Consider the following 22,001-nt stretch of genomic DNA (forward strand, 5'->3'; position numbering starts at 1 on the left):
ATCTATTTTGCCAATTGGATTGATCCCCTCTACCACACGGAACCCCACTAATCTACTAACGGAAACACATGAAGTGGCTAAAAACAGAACACCGTCCTACGCTAGCTTTCTACCGATGGCCCGGCTAGCTGTCTGAATCGCCGTTAACCCAACCAACCTCACTACTAACTGGACCCTTATGATCACTCGACTAAGCATGCCTCTCCTTAATGCCAATATGCCTTGTCCGTTGCTGTTCTGGCTAGTGTTTATTGGCTTATTTCACTGTAGAGCCTCTAGCCCTGCTCATTATACCTTATCCAACCTTTCAGTTCCACCACCCACACATGCGATGACATCACCAGGTTTCAATGATGTTTCTAGAGACAATATCTCTCTCATCACTACTCAATACCTAGGTTTACCTCCACTGTATTCACATCCTACCATACCTTTGTCTGTACATTATACCGTGAAGCTATTTTATCGCCCCCAGAAACCTCCTTTTACTCTCTGTTCCGGGCGTTCTAAACGACCAATTCGCATAGCTTTTAGCCATACCCTTATCCTACTCCTCCTCTGATCCTCTGGTGATTATAGAGGTGAATCCAGGCCCTGCAGTGCCTAGCTCCACTCCTATTCCTGAGGCGCTCTCTTTTGATGACTTCTGTAACCGTAACAGCCTTGGTTTCATGCATGTTAACATTAGAAGCCTCCTCCCTAAGCTTGTTGTATTCACTGCTTTAGCACACTCTGCCAACCCGGATGTTCTAGCCGTGTCTGAATCCTTTCTTAGGAAGACCACCAAAAAAAATGTAATCTCCATTCCGAACTACAGCGGCCAAAGAACGGCCAAAGGGGGCGGTGTTGCAATCTACTGCAGAGATAGCCTGCAGAGTTCTGTCCTACTATCCAGGTCTGTACCCAGACAATTCTACTTTTAAAAATCCACCTTTCTAAAAACAAGTCTCTCACTGGTGCCACCTGCCACTTCACCATATGTGAACTGATTGCCCCCCATATATCTTCAGAGCTCGTGCTGCTAGGCGACCTAAACTGGAACATGCCAGCCATCCTACAATCTAAACTTGATGCCCTCAATCTCACATAATTTATCAATGAACCTACCAGGTACCACCCCAAAGCTGTAAACACGGGCACCCTCATAGATATCATCCTAACCAACTTGCCCTCTAAATACACCTCTGCTGTTTTCAACCAAGATCTCAGCGATCACTGCCTCATTGCCTGCATCCGTAATGGGTCAGCGGTCAAACGACCTCCACTAATCACTGTCAAACGCTCCCTGAAACACTTCAGTGAGCAGGCCTTTCTGATCGACCTGGCCGGGGTATCCTGGAAGGATATTGACCTCATCCCGTCAGTAGATGATGCCTGGTTATTTTTTTTGAATGCCTTCCTCGCCATCTTAAATAAGCATGCCCCATTCAAGAAATTTTGAACCAGGAACAGGTATAGCCCCTGGTTCTCTCCAGACCTGACTTAACCAATACAAAAATATCCTATGGCGTCCTGCATTCGCATCAAACAGCCCCCGTGATATGCAACTTTTCAGGGAAGCTAGAAACCAATACACACAGGCAGTTAGAAAAGCCAAGGCTAGCTTTTTCAAACAGAAATTTGCTTCCTGCAACTCAAACTCAAAAAAGTTCTGGGGCACTGTAAAGTCCATGGAGAATAAGAACACCTCCTCCCAGCTGCCCACTGCACTGAAGATAGGAAACACTGTCACTACCGATAAATCCACTATAATTGAGAATTTCAATAAGCATTTTTCTACGGCTGGCCATGCTTTCCACCTGGCTACCCCTACTCCGGTCAACAGCACTGCACCCCCCACAGCAACTCGCCCAAGCCTTCCCCATTTCTCCTTCTCCCAAATCCAGTCAGCTGATGTTCTGAAAGAGCTGCAAAATCTGGACCCATACAAATCAGCCGGGCTAGACAATCTGGACCCTTTTTTTTAATGATCTGCCGAAATTATTGCAACCCCTATTACTAGCCTGTTCAACCTCTCTTTCGTGTTGTCTGAGATTCCCAAAGATTGGAAAGCAGAGGGTCATTCCCCTCTTCAAAGGGGTGGGACACTCTTGACCCAAACTGCTACATACCTATATCTATCCTACACTGCCTTTCTAAGGTCTTCGAAAGCCAAGTCAACAAACAGATTACCGACCATTTCGAATCCCACCATACCTTCTCTGCTATGCAATCTGGTTTCAAGGCTGGTCATGGGTGCACCTCAGCCATGCTCAAGGTCCTAAACGATATCTTAACTGCCATCAATAAGAAACAATACTGTGCAGCTGTATTCATTGACCTGGCCAAGGCTTTCGACTCTGTCAATCACCACATCCTCATCGGCAGACTCGATAGCCTTGGTTTCTCAAATAATTGCCTCGCCTGGTTCATCAACTATTTCTCTGATAGAGTTCAGTGTGTCAAATTGGAGGGCCTGTTGTCCGGGCCTCTGGCAGTCTCTATGGGGGTGCCACAGGGTTTAATTCTTGGACTGACTCTCTTCTCTGTATACATCAATGATGTCGCTCTTGCTGCTGGTGAGTCTCTGATCCACCTCTACGCAGACGACACCATTCTGTATACTTCTGGCCCTTCTTTGGACACACATAATATCCATAGATATATCTTCAAATGTACAGTGTATACAAACACAGAGGGGAAGACGTGGTTTAACGAGTATTAGAACTATACTTCTAAGTGATACGGTTCTTCTCCACACAAGTTAAATGTTGGGGAAGGAGACAAAAAAATATCTGGCCTTGAATCAGTGGTTAGGGTCAACTCATACCCATTCCATTCATCCTTTTTCACAGGATCTAAGCAACTAATGGGGTCTTCAAACACAAGCAGGGTTATGCACTGAGCTAGTAAACCAGTAATCACTGGCAAAGGTTGCCCCCTAGTGTAAGACAGACAAAACCACTCATAATATGACATAACTGAGTGTACATCATACAGTATTATCTACAGAAGAGTATTAGGGCTAAGTGAAGAGAAATATATATATATATATATAAAGCGACGGGTGGTGGTAGTTGGATTATCATTTTTTTGCATGATAATACTTTCAAAAAGTGGCAATATTTTGAGAATTAAGTAAAAATGTAATTTTGTGAAATAAAGTGGCAATATTTCAAGAATAAACTCAACTTAATTTAGAGAATAAATCCACATTTTAGAATAAATTCGCAGTTATATTTCAAGACTAATGTAGGGGATTTGGTTAATTGCACGTCTCCCTGGCTTCCTGTTGCTGTGGTGCCAATGTTGAAATGCCCCAGTTAGATGACCTGGTGAAACTGTACTTTAGAATTTGGCTTTAGTAAGAAGGAAATCCTTGCTCTTTTAGCACATAATAAGCATATTATTATAAGTATTAGAAACTGGAAAAGGTTGTGCCATAGACAGTAGCTGTGTGTGGGTAAAATCACTGAGGAAGCCAAGCCATATAATGTTGGTGAAGTCCACAAAGCAAATATTGCATGTAACAAACAGTTATATCAAATTGTATTTGTCACATACACATGGTTAGCAGATGTTAATGCGAGTGTAGCGAAATGCTTATCACCTGCAGCATGGTCAAGCAAGTTAATGTTTGACAGTTTACTAAACAACTACTGATTTTATAACCACAGAATTACTACAAGTCAGCACAAGGGGGGGGGGGGGGGGGTTGTAGGCTATGTGACTGTAGGCTAGGGCTGCATTTCAAACTCACACCCTCGCTCACTTGCCCTCGCCTTATGCCCTTGGGGGAATCCCAGCAGCCATATTTGTCGTCGGTCCAAATGATTAGCCAGACAAGGGAAGATTGCAATGTAAGCCCCTCAGCCCTCGTTTTTAATAGAGTTTGCGAGTTGTACAATTATGTTAACTTCTGAGCCTGAAACGCATCAATATGGAGTCAACATACAAGTGTAAGTAAAAACAAATGTAAATAAGATAGAAATTGTGCTACTAATGCACACACACGTTTCGTAAAATTAAATATGTTTTTGTTTGGTTAGCTTTTGGAAATTGTAGAATTAAAACATTTTCCTTCAGAAGTTCCAGCTAGGCAGGTTAACGTTACTTAGCTAATTAATTTGCTAGCTATCATACAGTAGGCATATATTAACTGTATCATTATTATAATATAAGGAGACATGCAATCATAATTGACTGTAGCGCATCTAAAGTCACCCCATACAGAACCAATCAGTCGATATAATTGAGAACAAGCATCAGAAATCACACGATATGAATCAAACAGTGGGGTGCGGCCTGACCCATTAGTTGGTCATACGGTTCAAATCAACATTTCATATCGTAATTTCCGAGTAGGCGGTAATGATCGTTTTTATTGTGCTGTAACTGAAACTAGAAGATCTTCTGATGTCCTTTCCCTTCGTCAAAGGTACATCATGGATTTTTTAAAGTGTTGTTAACCCCGGGATAGCCCACTAATATGACCCATAGTAGGGAAGAACAATTCTTGAGTGCAATTCCATCTACAGTACATCTACACCACGATATGAAACGTTGATTTGAACCTTCTGACCAACTAGTGGGTTCAGGTGGTGCCTCACTGTCTGATTCATATCACTTGATTTCTGATGATAGTTGTCGATTAAAATCGACTGATTGCAATTGTATCGGGTGATAAAGCACCCACAAGCTACCGGTGGCTGAAAACACAATCGTCCCTGGACTAAGGAGTGACGAATTTCCGGGAAGGGTGGTCCATTTCAAATGAATTCCTTCCTCCCTTGCCGCCTACCCTGCAAGTGTAAATTCGTCAGACGTCATGATACGTCAGAAGTGTCCACTTCATTTGAGGGCTGAGGGGAGAGGGTGTGTCTGTTAAGTGTTTGGAATGCAGCCTAGGTGAGCACACAAAAATAACGAATTCTCTTGGGATCCTGGAGTCCCACGTCAAGCTGCTCTCCAAATTCGCTGCAAAACCACTATTTTACAGCCCATTATAAACATATAGTGGCCCACTAGATTGAATACCTTGACCTGTAGGATAATAATACGTTACAGTGGGCAAGTGAAAGTAAATTATATGCATATCCAATGGCTGCGGGAAGAATGAACAATTAAGCAGGGGTTTTACCAGCTGTAAGTGACCGTGGGAGGAGAGGAAAGTCAAGGACCACTCCAGCATGCACAAACCAGCTAATCTGCAGTGCTGTTTGAAAATATTCATCGTCGACAGAGTCTCCCTTTCTTGAAATAATCATTGATCTGACATTACTTTGTTGGTAGCCTAGCATAACATCTCCTTTCACTATCCATCTATCGGTTTTCAAAGAGGGAGGAATGAAGGATGCATAGGTTATCCCAAAACAAGGACATTGTCTCTGTTATAGACTATTTGTTATACCGCTCATTTTGGCTACCACTTGTTAACCACATAGAGGCTAGTGGCTAGACCTGTTGGCTATTTTAATAATGGGGCAGCAGGTAGCCTAGTGGTTAGAACGTTGGACTAGTAACCGAAAGGTTACAAGATCGAATCCCCAAGCTGAAAAGGTAAAAATCTGATGTTCTGCCCCTGAACAAGGCAGTTAACCCACTGTTCCTAGGCTGTCATTGAAAATAAGAATGTGTTCTTAACTGACTTTTTAAAATAATAATAATGGAATGTAAAATTACTGTCTCAGACAGGGCTTTACCCAAATCCCTGTGCCCCTGCTCTGTGGCTATGCAAGGTCCATGACAGGAGTTCGGGGGCAGCCCGCGCAATCATTCTCCGTGACCTACATTCACAAGATAATAAACATAGGCCTAGGAGATGGCAAATACACTTCAATGTTGTGATGCAAAAATACTAACAAAATGCATAGCACTCAGAAATAAAAGGGTTTTACCAGGTATTGTTTTCATTTTTTATTTTTTTATTTCACCTTTATTTAACCAGGTAGGCTAGTTGAGAACAAGTTCTCATTTACAACTGCGACCTGGCCAAGATAAAGCATAGCAGTGTGAACAGACAACAACACAGAGTTACACATGGAGTAAACAATAAACAACTCAATTACACAGTAGGAAAAAAAGAGTCTATATACATTGTGTGCAAAAGGCATGAGGAGGTAGGCAATAAATAGACCATAGGAGCGAATTGTTCATCTTGATCAGACAGGTTTTTTACATGGACGATACATTAGAGATAATATACGACAACTATTAGAAATAATAGAACATCATGAAACATATAAGAGGCCAGAAATGGTATTTATAACAGATTTTGAAAAGGCATTTGATAAAGTAAGACTGGATTTTATTTATAAATGCCTGGATTTTTTTTCAATTTCGGTGATTCTCTTCTAAAATGGGTAAAAATGATGTATAGCAACCCCAGGTGTAAAATAGTAAATAACGGCTACTTCTCAGAGTTTAGAATTGTCAAGAGGAGTTAATAAGGGTGTCCGCTGTCACTATATCTATTCGTTATGGCCCTCTAAATGGTAGCTATTAAAATCAGATCCAATAACAACATTAGAGGATTAGAAATCCAAGGCTTAAAAACAAAGGTGTCCATGTATGCCGATGACTCAAGTTTTATATTAAGTCCGCAAGATAGATCTCTGCAATGTCTCATTGAAGATCTAGATAACTTTTCTGTACTCTCTGGACTGAAACCTAATTACCTTAAAAAATACAACTTTTACATTACCTTGCAGCTTACCTATAAAATGGGCTGATGGTGAAGTAGACATACTCGGTATTCATATCACAAAATATATAAACAAGCTCTACACAACGAATTTCAATAGAAAACTTGTAAAAATAGACAAGATCCTGCAACCATGGAGAGGTAAATACCTGTCTATTTATGGAAAAAATGCCCTGATTAACTCCTTAGTCATATCTCAGTTTACTCACTTACTTATGGCGCTGCCTACTCCTGATGATTCGTTTTTGAAATCATATGAGAAAAAAATATTTCACTTTATTTGAGACGCTTAACCAGACAAAATAAAACGAGCCTATCTATATAATGAATTTGAATTGGGTGGGTTGAGATTAAATATAAAAGCACTAAACCTCTCTCTAAAAGCTTCACTCATTCAAAAGTTTTATTTGAACCCTAAATGGTTCTCAAGTAGATTAATAAGAGAAGCTCATCCATGGTTTAAAAATGGCCTTTTTGCCTTTGCAGATTGCCATGTCTAATTTTTGATTAATTGAAAATTATACTTTTCAGATGATGTATTTTTCAAACAAGCATTGCAGAGCTGGCAACAATTTCAATTTCATCCCCCTGAAAAGATAGAACAAATATTATGGCTGAACTAAAATGTGCTGGTTGATAAAATACCTGTATTTATGGGAAAGATGTTTGAAAAGGGTATTTTGTTCTTAAATTATATTGTAAATTGTAATGCTAGAGTTATGTCCTTCATGGAGTTATCAGAATTGTACAGGAAGGTCTGCTCAAAAAATTGATTACAGCATTGCCCCAAAAATGGAGGAGGCGGGTGGCAGCGGGAGGAGGTAGGAAACTGGTCTGTCTGCCCAATATAAAGGATCTCGAATGGATGAGGGACAGCTATTGGGGAACTGTGGGGGGATCTTGGAGGGTTCGGGTTTCACAAGATTGTGATCATGAAAAAGGAACCTGACATGTGTTTTATATCACTATCATGCACATGCACCCTCACACAAGGATGGCTCTGTTGTGGAAAGACTGATACATGTTTCATAGTAGTAGTAGTAGACACCCTCACACAAGGATGGCTCTGTTGTGGAAAGACTGATACATGTTTCATAGTAGTAGTAGTAGACACCCTCACACAAGGATGGCTCTGTTGTGGAAAGACTGATACATGTTTCATAGTAGTAGTAGTAGACACCCTCACACAAGGATGGCTCTGTTGTGGAAAGACTGATACATGTTTCATAGTAGTAGTAGTAGACACCCTCACACAAGGATGGCTCTGTTGTGGAAAGACTGATACATGTTTCATAGTAGTAGTAGTAGACACCCTCACACAAGGATGGCTCTGTTGTGGAAAGACTGATACATGTTTGATAGTAGTAGTAGTAGACACCCTCACACAAGGATGGCTCTGTTGTGGAAAGACTGATACATGTTTGATAGTAGTAGTAGTAGACACCCTCACAAGGATGGCTCTGTTGTGGAAAGACTGATACATGTTTCATAGTAGTAGTAGTAGACACCCTCACACAAGGATGGCTCTGTTGTGGAAAGACTGATACATGTTTCATAGTAGTAGTAGTAGACACCCTCACACAAGGATGGCTCTGTTGTGGAAAGACTGATACATGTTTGATAGTAGTAGTAGTAGACACCCTCACACAAGGATGGCTCTGTTGTGGAAAGACTGATACATGTTTGATAGTAGTAGTAGTAGACACCCTCACACAAGGATGGCTCTGTTGTGGAAAGACTGATACATGTTTCATAGTAGTAGTAGTAGACACCCTCACACAAGGATGGCTCTGTTGTGGAAAGACTGATACATGTTTCATAGTGTCGTGATGCTGTATTGTTTGTCTTTCATGTTCTAATACTTTAATGTTGCCCCTTCCTTGTGTTTTTTTGTAATAAATAATTATAAATAAAAAATAAAAACATAGGCCTAGGAGGCTACTTCATTGGATGTGTAGCCTACATAAAACACCATGCTGTTACTCACAAATGTGTAAGTTAACCTTTCGTTTGACATATAGGCTGATGGCCTGCCTAGCTGTTACTCTCTAAAATATACTATCCACGGTGTTGGCATACACAGGGTATTGAGGATAATATTGTAGCAAATTCGAAGGACACTATGACAGGCATGCAACTCCATGTCTCTTCGCAGTCTGACAACGCACCATGGCCGTTAGGATGGTATTGCTTTGGGGATACCGTGTGTGTGTGTGTGTGTGTGTGTGTGTGTGTGTGTGTGTGTGTGTGTGTGTGAGAGACGCCTGTTTGAATGAGTGTATTAGACCCCCATCCCCCCCCGACCTTCCTCCCCAAACACACACCGGCATACACACACAACCCACCTGTCTCTACCTATGCATGTAACCATGGATTTGGATGAAATACATCATCTGAGTCCGTGATGTTCCTCTTGAAAATATTCTGTGGCACAACCTCATCCAGGTCCTAATAGGTCGTCTTAGAATATGGTTATTATATGTTAAGAGAAAGGATGTCCTTGTTAGCCTACTAAAGGCAATGCTTAAGTATAGTTTCACCAGGTCCTGGGCTGGCGTGGTTACACGTGTTCTGCAGTTGTGAGGCCAGTTGGACGCACTGCCGAATTGTCTAAAATGACGTTGGAAGCAGTTTTATGGTAGAGATATTAACATTCTCTGGAAACAGCTCTGGTGGACATTCCTTCGGTCAGCATGCCAACTGTACACTCCCTCAAAACTTGAGACATCTGTAGCATTGTGTTGTGTGACAAAACTGCACATTTTAAAGTGGCCTTTATTGTCCCCAGCTCAAGGTGCACCTGTGTCACTTTAACTCTACCTACATGTACAGATTACCTCAACTACCCAGACTAACCTGTGCCCCCGCACATTGACTCTGTACCAGTACCCCCTGTATATAGCCTCGCTAATGTTATTTTACTGATGCTCTTCAATTATTTGTTATTTTAATGTTTTACTTATCAAATTTTTACTTAACACTTATTTTTCTTAACTGCATGGTTGGTTAAGGGCTTCTACACCTGTTGTATTTGCGTGCATGTGACAAATAAGATTTAATTTAATGATCATGCTTTTTAATTAACTTCTTGATATGCCACAAGTGTCAGGTGGATGGATTATATTGGCAAAGGAAAAATTCTCACTAATAGGGATGTAAAGAAATTTGTGCACAACATTTGAGAGAAATAAGGGTTTTGTGTGTATGAAACATTTCTGGGATTTTTTTATTTCAGCTCATGAAACATGGGAACTACACTTTACATGTTGCGTTTATATTTTTGTTCAGTATAGATCATTTAAAGATTTGTTATATACACCAGTTGGGGTCTCTAAGCTTCATTATGAGGTCCTAAATCTAGCATGAAAGTGCATTCCTGTAACTGTGTGGGCTAATGTAGTCAAAAAGTGTTTTCTTCCAAGGTGTAAAGCAAGGAATTATCACTGGGATGTGAGGTAACAACAGTGCCAGGCCTATGTTGAAAGTTTTTTTTAAGTACAGTGTTTGTTAGGTGTTAAGCCTATGTAAACAGATCCTTAAAATGTTTTCTTTAACTAAAAAAGGGCCCTCTCTCACGGCTCTACTATATTTCCCTTGACAGAGTGATGCTGAATGAAAATATGGCTCAACTTACCCAACTCTAACCTACTCCCATGTCTGAATCAGTCAGAAAGAGAAGAAACCAGAAATGTTTTGTTTCTCCAGGAGTGTAATTGAACAGTCCTGATCTACAACAAGGACGATGGTTGCAGTCTAGCCTGAAGAGGGCAGCATTTCCCTACAGAAAGGACAACTATCAGCAAGGACGATGGTTGCAGTCTAGCCTGAAGAGGGCAGCATTTCCCTACAGAAAGGACAACTATCAGCAAGGACATACAAGTGCAAAACTGTAATGCTGCCTGAAATCAAAAAACAAACAAACACAGAGACACAGTGGCAAGGAAACACACCCTAGATGGGAAGTAAACTTGAGAGGAACCAGACTCTAGAGGGGGACCCCATCATCCATCTGGATTGGCCAGGTAAGGAAAATGTTCGGTCCGTTTACAACTGGGCCAAACATCATGTCAGTTGGTCATGTAGAGAAAGATCTGATTGATTTCTTGAGAGATCCGTTTCAAATGCATGTTTCTGTTTTGATTGATGAAGACATACTGTTTTTAAATGTGAATGTGATGCCCCACAGGCTCTAAGCCAATGGTAAACAAGTTGAGCCACTGAATAAAAGGCATACAAGAAAAGGTGTGGCAATACTATGCTACTCCACCTATACATTACATCCCAATACAGAAGTGTGTCTCAGGAAGAGAAGTGGAGAAAGACTTCAAATAGATCAAATAGTCTCCACTTAATGCGGTAGAGCTTTGAAGCGAAACACTAAAGAGTCAAGAAGAAAGAAGAGTGCAGACAGGCAGCTCAATACATCTAGGGGTTGTTACTGTGTCTAAAAAGCTTGCCTGCCAGCAAACTGTAGCCTGGCGTTTTTTTCTCTATAATTCTTCTGCTGTCATGCCAATTTAATGGGTGCTTTGCCTGTTTCACAGAGGACTGACTTTAAGTGACTGTGGGCAGGTGTTTTGCACAAACAGGTACACCATGAGCTGTACAGGGTGACCTGACAGGGCAACTAAACTAAGAGTTCCCTGGGCCAGGCTGTCATTAAAGCATTTAGCCGAGAGGAAAGGTTGGGTGGGTCTCTAAGGGAATGGAGGGAGGCATTGCATTGGTGTTGGTGCTACTACAGCCTTGATTGGATAGGAGAAATTAGATGGACCACCCAAGAGAGGAAAACTCTACTTTAGAGGAAATTAAACCTTATTGTGAGTATGACAAATAACATCAAAACAAAACTGATACATAAAAGCTCGGATAGTATTTGAAATTGCATGGGAATTGCTCATAGAAAAATCTATCGCACATGTGTGGCACATCTTTGAGGAATAGTGGTGGATGGTGATGACAATGATTTTTATGAAATAAACTCAGCAAAAAAATAAACGTCCTCTCACTGTCAACTGCGTTTATTTTCAACACACTTAACATGTGTAAATATTTGTATGAACATAACAAGATTCAACAACTGAGACAAACTGAACAAGTTCCACAGACATGTGACTTACAGAAATGAAATAATGTGTCCTTGAACAAAGGGGGAGTCAAAATCAAAAGTAACAGACAGTATCTGGTGTGGCCAACAGCTGCATTAAGTACTGCAGTGCATCTCCTCCTCATGGACTGCACCAGATTTGCCGGTTCTTGCTGTGAGATGTTACCCCACTCAACCACCAAGGCACCTGTAAGTTCCTGGACATTTCTGGGGGGAATGGCCCTATCCCTCAGCCTCCGATCCAACAGGTCCCAGACGTGCTCAATGGGATTGAGATCTGGGCTCTTCGCTGGTCATGACAGAACACTGACATTCCTGTCTTGCAGGAAATCAGGCACAGAACGAGCAGTATGGCTGGTGGCATTGTCATGCTGGAGGGTCATGTCAGGATGAGCCTACAGGAAGGGTACCACATGAGAGAGTAGGATATCTTCCCTGTAACACACAGTGTTGAGATTGCCTGAAATGACAACAAGCTCAGTCCGATGATGCTGTGACACACCGCCCCAGACCATGACAGACCCTCCACCTCCAAATCGATCCCACTCCAGAGTACAGGCCTCGGTGTAACGCTCATTCCGACCATCACCCCTGATGAGACAAAACCGCGACTCGCCAGTGAAGAGCACTTTTTGCCAGTCCTGTCTGGTCCAGCGATGGTGGGTTTGTGCCCATAGGCAATGGTGTTGTCGGTGATGTCTGGTGAGGACCTGCCTTACAACAGGCCTACAAGCTCTCAGTCCAGCCTCTCTCAGCTTATTGCAGACAGTCTGAGCACTGATGGAGGGATTGTACATTCCTGGTGTAACTCGGGCAGTTGTTGTTGCCATCCTGTACCTGTCCCGCAGGTGTAATGTCGGATGTACCAATAATGTGCAGGTGTTACACGTGGTCTGCCACTACGAGGACGGTCAGCTGTCCATCCTGCCTCCCTGTAGTGCTGTCTTAGGAGTCTCACAGTACGGACATTGCAATTTATTACCCTGGCCACATCTGCAGTCCTCATGCCTCCTTGCAGCTTGCCTAAGGCACATTCATGCAGATGAGCTGGGACCCTGGCATCTTTCTTTTGGTGTTTTTCAGAGTCAGTAGAAATGTCTCTTTAGTGTCCTAAATTTTCATAACTGTGACCTTAATTGCCAACTGTCTGTAAGCTGTTAGTGTCTTAACGACCGTTCCACAGGTGCATGTTCATCAATTGTTTATGGTTCATTGAACAAGCATGGAAAACAGTGTTTAAACCCTTTACAATGAAGATCTGTGAAGTTATTTGGATTTTTACGAATTATCTTTGAAAGACAGGGTCCTGAAAAAGGGAAGTTTCATTTTTTGCTGAGTTTAGATACTCCGCATTAGCATGACACTCCAGATGATTTTCTCCATCATTCCTGAAATGCCTGTGATTTTGCACGCGACACACTCCCAACAAATCGACATCAACAAGTGCCGAAAATATATAGGGAAGGGAATGTTTTGACCTATGTTGCAGTTGTCCTCAGCAGCAGGTGAGTGAAGTGTTTCACGCTGCACTCCCACACATTGTCATGGCAGGAGGCAGACTGGCAAAGCCATAACTTAATTACTTTAAAAACAGTTCATTTAAAGGCAGAAGGAGATATAGATCATGCATGCATATGCCTGATTAAGTCATTGTGTGTGGTGAATGGCCTTGACTTGACTCATTCTACCTCTGTCATTTATGAATGTTCACAGTACCTCTGACTACAATGAATATGACATGCCACAGTAGACTAAAGGAAAATCCTCAACCGTGCCCTCAGTTTAAGGCAACGTGCCACCTTTCTGTGCCACCGGGCAGTTTGACTTTGGTAGCGGGGGGCATCTAATGGAATTTATCTCACTCTTCTGTCACCACCCGATGTCACAGGAAGGCCAAAGAGATCATCAAGGACAACAACCACCCGAGTCACTGCCTGTTCACCCCGCTATCATCCAGAAGGCGAGGTCAGTACAGGTGCATCAAAGCTGGGACCGATAGAAGCTCTTTTTCAGTCTATCTCAAGGCCATCAGACTGTCACATAGCCATCACTAGCACATTAGAGGCTGCTGTTCTACATACATAGACTTGAAATCTCTGGCCACTTTAATAATGTTTACATATTTTGCATTACTCATCTCATTATACTGTATTATATCCTATTCTACTGTATCTTAGTCTATGCCGCTCTGACATTGCTCGCCCAAATATTTTTATATTCTTAATTCCATTTCTTCACTTAGATTTGTGTGTATTGTTGTGAAATTGTTAGATATTACTTGTTAGATGTTACTGCACTGTTAGACCTAGAAACACAATCATTTCGCTCACCTGCAATAACATCTGCTAAACACGTGTATGTGACAAATAGACATGAGATAATTAGTGCTTCTGACAGGGTGGCGTCATTGTGAAGAACTTTGTAAAATAGAATGGGATGATTGAGGGATAGATGGGTGTGATGGAGAAAGAGAGACTGACTGGAAACAAACTGGTTGAGTTAGGGAATTTTTGTCCATTTTTACTCAACTTTGAACCTAAATCCAATGTTTTCATGTTGAATTTGCATTAGTTGACAACTCAAACAAAATGTAAATTAAAACTAGACGTTGAATTGATGTCTGTGCCAAGTGGGGAGAGACAGAGACAGCCAGAAAGGAATGTGGGGTTGCTTGCTTAGCACAGACACTTGTGTCATGGAGCTAAAAATTGTGTGGAAAATCCTCTAGTAGTCCACAATGGCTCCAGAGCTGTTATGGGTCTAGCCTGGACTGTCAGCATTCCTCACAAATCTCACACTCCTCGATCCACATTTGCTCAATCTTTCTCATTCCATTCCTCATCTCATCCCTTTTCTTTCACAGTGTTGTGAGTCAAATAAAATATGTCAATGTTTTATCAAATAGAATGACGACTACTTCATTTACCTGAAAAATAGGCACGGACAATAGTCACAGTATTTTAATGAACTCAAATACTTTAACTGGAGTGGCATTAGCTAAATGGTATGAATTTGTATTCTTCAAATTATAATTTGAGTTCTCACACAACATGTATTATCTAACTTTATTCCGATATCCTTTGTACTTACAATTGGAATGCGGGTGGAAGACATGTGGGAGTGGTTTACACCCTATCTGTTTTTATTGGTCTGTGATGTTTTCATACTACTTTGAATTGTGCCAGGATAAAGAGTTGTCTCCATAAAATTGGAGGCTTTGTAAAACTGGATACTACACAACCAAATAGGAGGTGGTGGGCTCAGCCCTAGAAAAATACAGTTTCACATGTATTGAAATACACAGTACATTTTTATCTCAATCCCACTTTTTCAGAATGAATAGTAACTATATACTTTGTCTGCATAGTAAATATAATGACAAACTGCAATATCGGCCACAATGTCATACACCTGCACAACAAATAGAGGGTTCATTTATCTTCAAAGTATAGTCAAACTATTCAGGACAATGAACTTACATCAGTGCCATAGACTGTCTTACCTAATCCACAATGATTTAAAATATGATTACTTTGCAACAAACAACTAGGGTATGGATACTAAAGTTGTGTCGACCAGAAAGCACACCATTCCTCAGTCTCTTACATGCTCTTACTAGCCCTATAGCGTACACGTTTCCTCCCAAATGTTACGCATACATTTATAACCAGACAGGCTGAATTTATGACAAAAAATTGCTTTCCAAGAACCAGAGGAGCATACCTAGCTAACAAGCAGACGATCTCAGTGGTTTTGCACGTTTGGGGTTTATTTACAAAGAGGTGAATCCATTTTCATAAATTGTGGTGGGTCATGGTACACATTCAACTTACAGCAAAACACAACAAATGAATTAGTGAAATGTAATGTGAAATGCTGTTTAAATATATTCTTTTCAAATGCTTTTACATTTTCATTGGATAAGAGTGCTATTTCATGGAAAAGCTTTATGATAATGTGCCAGGGCAAAGCATGGCAAACGCTTCTTAACTATGGTCTCAGCTAGAGTGTCTTAAAAAAGAAGAGAATAAAACCTTGCACTTTATTAGCTATATTTGTCATCCAAGGCCTCTGCTATCTATGCTACAGTACACCTCCTACAAGACAATGATTGAAAACAACATACCCATGCTATATTCTCATCAGCATGAGAAACCAGACAATTTATGTCCTGAAATGTCTATGAAACGATAGTCTTGGACAATGTGTCATTTACAGTGGATGGGATGATTGAGTGAGCCACTCACAATCCTAATCCACATGAGATCGAGGCGATCTAAAATATATCCATGATAATTAGCATTAGCTCAGCAGGTCTCTCGCCATGGATAAGCAGAGGGGGGATGGGGAAAGGGATAATGCAATGGAGCAGACCCAAGTGGTACTGTAGCCTAACATACTGTACTGGAGCATCTGCAAGCATGGCAGGGGGCCAGTGCCTATCTCTCTCGCTCAAGCCGACTCGCCTCTCCGTGCAGATGTCAGCACGTCACATGCCCTGGATATGAGAGGAGGCGAGGGAGGGAGGAGGGCTGCCCGAAATCTGTCTCTGCGCCACCAGGGGAGTGGAAAGGGTACACTGACTACACACCATCGTTCTGATACAGGACACTCCCTCCTGACCAATGGCAGCCTTCCCTCCTCGGCCAGACTGGCCAAGTGCACGCCTGGCATGCTGGGGTGGTGGAGAGGGGGACAACAGCTGTGGGCGGTGGGAGAGACAGTCGCTCAGTCCTGGCAGGCCGGGAGGGACAGGTGGGCTGTGCTCATCCGAACGATCACTCGCATGTGTGAGGGGTTGAGCGGATCACCCTGGTCAGAGCCTCGCTCTTACATCACCTGCCAGAAATCCCAGGCATGGCAGCAGCTCTGGCTACTTGATAATCTACTTGTAACTAATGCCTGAAAGCGAGTAAAGTCAGATGGTTGGAAGATAGGCACTTGGGGCTTATAGATAAAGGAATTTGCAGGAAGTCCCCCTTCGACAGAAAAAATATAATCCTGCATGACAGTGTCTGAATGTTTGTTTCAAATGATCCTGTGAAATTGGGGGAAAATAAAGGTAAACTGGGATTAAACAACTGCCAAAAATAAAAAGAGTTCTACATTTCCATGTGCCAAAGAATCATTTTTCTACTGCTCCGTCTCCTTCAAGAAGAACACATGAGGCCAGACTACTGAGACATTTGCCTTTCCTTCTTTTATTGAAAATAAAATCCCTATCAATCCCTGCTTCACCATAAGAGCTTTAAGATGAAAGGTGTAAGAGGTTTAGGCCTTTAATTCCCTGGAGAAAGCTCCTCTTATGTCCTTGGATATTACTACCTAAGAGCCTTGGTGTCTCCTCCATGTCACAAAGCACAGAGCATCCGATTGAATCAGGTCCCTTTAATCCTGCTTAATTTAGGTACGTAAACCACAAGGGTTTAACATTCCTATGACCCTGCCACCCAAATGAATTAAGGAATTGATTCTCTCCTTGTTGGCCTTCAACTAGATTCAGCTAAGACTACATTGAGACACTTCGCTCTTGAATATTAGATGAAGGAAGTCATAATATTACGCTCATAAGGTCCCCTCCCTTCTCATCAATTTCTCCCTTTCTCAGTCACTCTTTAAATTTCTCCCTCCTCCCCTTTCTCACTTTGCCTCCATATCTGTCACAATAGCCACCTCACTCTGATATTAACTTCTTTCTCACTGTGCTTCCTTTTCTCGATAGCCCTCTCTGTATTTTATTTTTGATCCACATCTTACCTCCCCTATCCTCCCTGAGGGGTTTTGAGGTACGGGGGTGAGAGCCAGCCGCAGCTGCCTCTTTCTTCCTCTGGCTGGGTCTCGGCCTGGGTGTGGAGGCATGCTGTCAGCTCCCATTACCTAATTGGAATTGAGATGCAGCTGGCCAGGGTTTCTGCCTGCACTGCACTCCTGGCGGAGAAGCTCAGGGCTCCAGCGCCCACTTTGCCTCAGATTCACCTCACACATGGGGGGGGGGAGTCAGGGGTGCATCCCCTGGGCTGTGTGGTTGAAAATCAGCCAAGGCCAGTAGATGGAGGGAGAGAGTTCAGACCACCAGCTAGCTATATCTAAGAAGGTCAGCACTGTTTAATTGATATGCTTGGTCACGGTGCACTGGCAGAATTTATTTTTGTGGTCAGTCCACACAATGAATGGATGTAATCACCCTTTCTAGCCAGTGCCTCAATTCCTCTAATGCCATCTTCACCGCGAGAAGCTCCCGATTCCCCACATCATAGTTCCTCTCCATGGCGTTAAGGCGGTGGGAGAAGAAGGCACAGGGATGCAGCTTAAGTGCCAGGGTAGAACAGCCCCCACTCCGACATCATCCCAGGCATCGGCCTCCACTACAAACTGACAGGAAGGGTCAGGATGAACCAGGATAGCAGCAGTGGTGAAGCGGTGTTTAAAGTTCCGGAACGCCCGGTCAGCGGCAGAGGACCACCTGAGGTGAGTGCAGACTGGGGAGGATGTAGGCTGAGGCAAATCCACCACCGCTCTCACCTTCTCGGGATCCATCTGGACACTCTCAGCAGAGATGATGTTGCCCAGAAAGGCAATGTTGGAGCGATGAAACTCACACTTTTCCACCTTAACAAACAACTGCTTCTCCAGAAGACGTGGAGCACGTGTTCTTGTGGGGAGTGGGAGAAGACGAGGATGTCATCAATGTAGATGAAGATGAACCGGTTCAGCATGTTGCAGAGAACATTGTTCACCAGAGCCTGGAACACGGCAGGGGTATGGTGAGGCCAAAGGGCATGACCAGATATTCATAGTGGCTGCTGGCCGTGTTGAAGGCAGTCTTCCACTCATCCCCCTCTCATATCCGCACCAGGTGGTAGGCATTTGATAGATCAAGGATGGAGAACACAATGGCCCCCTGGAGCGGTTCGAAGGCTGAGGAAATGAGTGGTAGCGGATAACATTTCTTCACAGAAATGTCATTGATTCCCCGGTAGGCAATGCATGGGCAAATGCACGGGTCTTGTCCTTTTCTCCAAAAATAAGAAACCTGCGCCAGCGGGAGAGGAAGAGGGACGGATAAATCCTGTAGCCAGGAAGTCCCCAATGTAGGTCTTCATAGCCTTGGTTTCTGGTCCCGGCAGAGAGTACAGACGTCCCAGAGGCGGCGTGGTGCTAGGGAGAAGGTCAAAACCACAGGAGATTTGATGAGCAGGAATTGAATGGTCTCGCTGTGATTCCCTGACACATGTAGGTTGATGGGAGTGGTGTTATAGGTGACCCGACCTATAGAGCGCTCTCACATCCATGGGAATGGAGAGGGGCTGAGTGGAGATGTTCGGCTCGGAAGCCAGTGCGGCGTCCAAAAAGCTCTCATCGGACAGATTTGGATTGGTTACCCACAGCAGAAGGACATGAAAAGGGGTGTGTGTAAGGGAAGCAGAGAAGTTCTCCATATGGCCCACAAGGGTACTCGGTCCAACCGGTGAGCCGAGTCTTTTACCGGGCAAGTGGACACAAAATTGATCCTGTGTTGCCGTTCCGCTGGCGACAGCCCAGCTCTGCCTATTTGCATAGGCTCAGGAAACAGTGCCTCGGCCATCTTCGGTGAGTCTCGAGGAAGGTCGGGAAACCTTGGGAGCTCTCGGAAACAGGACCGTCAAGGACTTCCAGGATGACTCGGAGGCGAGGTGGAATCCCTGGACGTGCGAGCGAAATCGAATTTCCACTCCATCTGTTGTTCCTGCAATCGCCCATCGATGCGGATGGTCAAAGCGATGAGGGATTCAAGATCCGTGGGTAACTCCCAAGCAACAAGCTTGTCCTTAGCCTCCTCTAAGACGCCGTGCAGGACCATATCGAACAGTGCTTCCTGGTTCCACGCACTCTCTGCTGCCAACGTGCGGAAATCCACCGCATAGTCGGCCACTCTGCTGGCTTCCTGCCAGAGCTGGATTAGTTTCCAGGCAGCTTCTCTCTCAGAGAACAGGGCATCAAAGACCTTCCTCATCTCTCCCACGCACCCCTCAGACTCATGCACATGGCCGGCTGTTGTTCCCATACGGCGGTAGCCCAGGTGGTAGCCCAGACAACCCGTGTAATTGCTCCAGCAGCATGTCTAACGCCCGGTCATGGCGCACAGCCAACATTTGGACCCCCTCCATAAGACCACAAAGCGATTCCTCGTGCCTACCAATGGAGGCTTCTTGGAAGGATATGGTGTTGCGCTGCTGGCCCGGGTCTGCTGGGTCAGTAATGGCCAGTTTGTACTATCAGGTATGAAGTTAAGACCCAGATGCAGACACGGTCGAATTAACAATGGTTTAATAATCCAACAGGGGCAGGCAATAGACAGGTCAAGGCAGGCATGGTAAACCAGAGGTGGGGCAACGGTACTGGACGGCAGGCAGGCTCAGGGTCAGTGTAGGCAGAGGTCAATATCCAGAGGTTGGACAACGGTACAGGTCGGCAGGCAAGTGCAGGCTCAGGGTCAAGGGAAGGCAGGCTCAGAGTCAAGACAGGCAAGGTATCAAAGCCAGGAGGTGAGAAAAAGACAGACTGGGAAAAGCAGGAGCTGAGACACAAAAACGCTGGTTGACTTGACAAACAAGACAAACTGGCAACAGACAAACAGAGAACACAGGTTTAAATACACAGGGGATAATTGGGAAGATGGGCAACACCTGGAGGGGGTTGGAGACAATCACAAAGACAGGTGAAACAGATCAGGATGTGACAGGTAGATGGGTAAATGTTTAAAAAGCATGCATTAAATATCCCTTTGAGCATGGTGAAGTTATATTCCTAACTCTGGATTTCACCAAAGGTGACTAAAACAATTACAGAGTTTAATGGCTGTGGTAGAAAAAAACTGACGATTGATCAACAACATAGTAGTTACTCCACAATACTAACCTAATTGACAGATCAAAAAGAAGGAAACCTGTACAGGATAAAATATTACAAAATGTGCATCCTATTTGCTACAAGGTACCGAAGTAATACTGTAACAAATGTGGCAAAGCAATTTACATTTTGTCCTGATTACAAAGTATTATGTTTGGGGCAAATCCAATACAACAATTTACTGAGTACCACACTCCATATTTTCAAGCATAGAGGTGGCTGAATAATGTTGTGGGTATTTTTTATATTTTTTATTATTTCACCTTTATTTAACCAGGTAGGCCAGTTGAAAACAAGTTCTCATTTACAACTGTGACCTGGCCAAGATAAAGCAAAGCAGTGCGACACCCACAACACAGAGTTACACATGGAATAAACAAACGTACAGTCAATAACACAATAGAAAAGTATATTTACAGAGTGTGCAAATGAAGTAAGATTAGGGAGGTAAGGCAATAAATAGGCCATAGTGGCAAAATAATTACAATTTAGCAATTAAACACTGGAGTGATAGATGAGCAGAAGATGAATGTGCAAGTAGAGATACTGGGGTGCAAAGAAGCAAAAAAATTATTAACAATATGGGGATGAGGTAGTTGGGTGGTGTCAAGGGTTGATGTGCAGCAGGTGGGACGGAGTCGGGCGCAGGACACAGAGGATGAGTAAAAACGGATTTTACTCAATACGACAACAAAAATCATTTCCACGCAGGGAAAACCATCCAGCTCACACAATGTAGCGACAGCTTAACACAGAACAAACACGCACAAAACCATGGGGGGAACCAGAGGGTTAAATAAGGAACATAATTATGGGAATGGAAACCAGGTGTGTACAATGAAGACAAAACAAATGGAAAATTAAAAGTGGATCGGTGGCGGCTAGAAAACCGGTGACGTCGACCGCCGAACGCCGCCCGAACAAGGAGAGGGTCTGACTTCGGCGGAAGTCGTGACAGGTGGGCTATTTACAGATGTTCTATGTACAGGTGCAATGATCAGTAAGCTGCTCTGACAGCTGATGCTTAAAGTTAGTGAGGGAGATATAAGACTCCAGCTTCAGTGATTTTTGAAATTCGTTCCAGTCATTGGCAGCAGAGAACTGGAAGGAAAGAAGCAGTTGGCTTTGGGGGTGACCAGTGAAATATACCTGCTGAAGCGCGAGCTACGGGTGGGTGCTGCTATGGTGACCAGCGAGCTGAGATAAGGCAGGGCTTTACCTAGCAAAGACATATAGATGACCTAGTGCCAGTGGGTTTGGTGACGAATATGAAGCGAGGGCCAGCCAACGAGAGCATACAGGTCGCAGTGGTGGGTAGTACAT

This window comes from Oncorhynchus nerka, linkage group LG10, assembly GCF_034236695.1.
Source record: "Oncorhynchus nerka isolate Pitt River linkage group LG10, Oner_Uvic_2.0, whole genome shotgun sequence".
NCBI classification, from domain to species: domain Eukaryota; kingdom Metazoa; phylum Chordata; class Actinopteri; order Salmoniformes; family Salmonidae; genus Oncorhynchus; species Oncorhynchus nerka.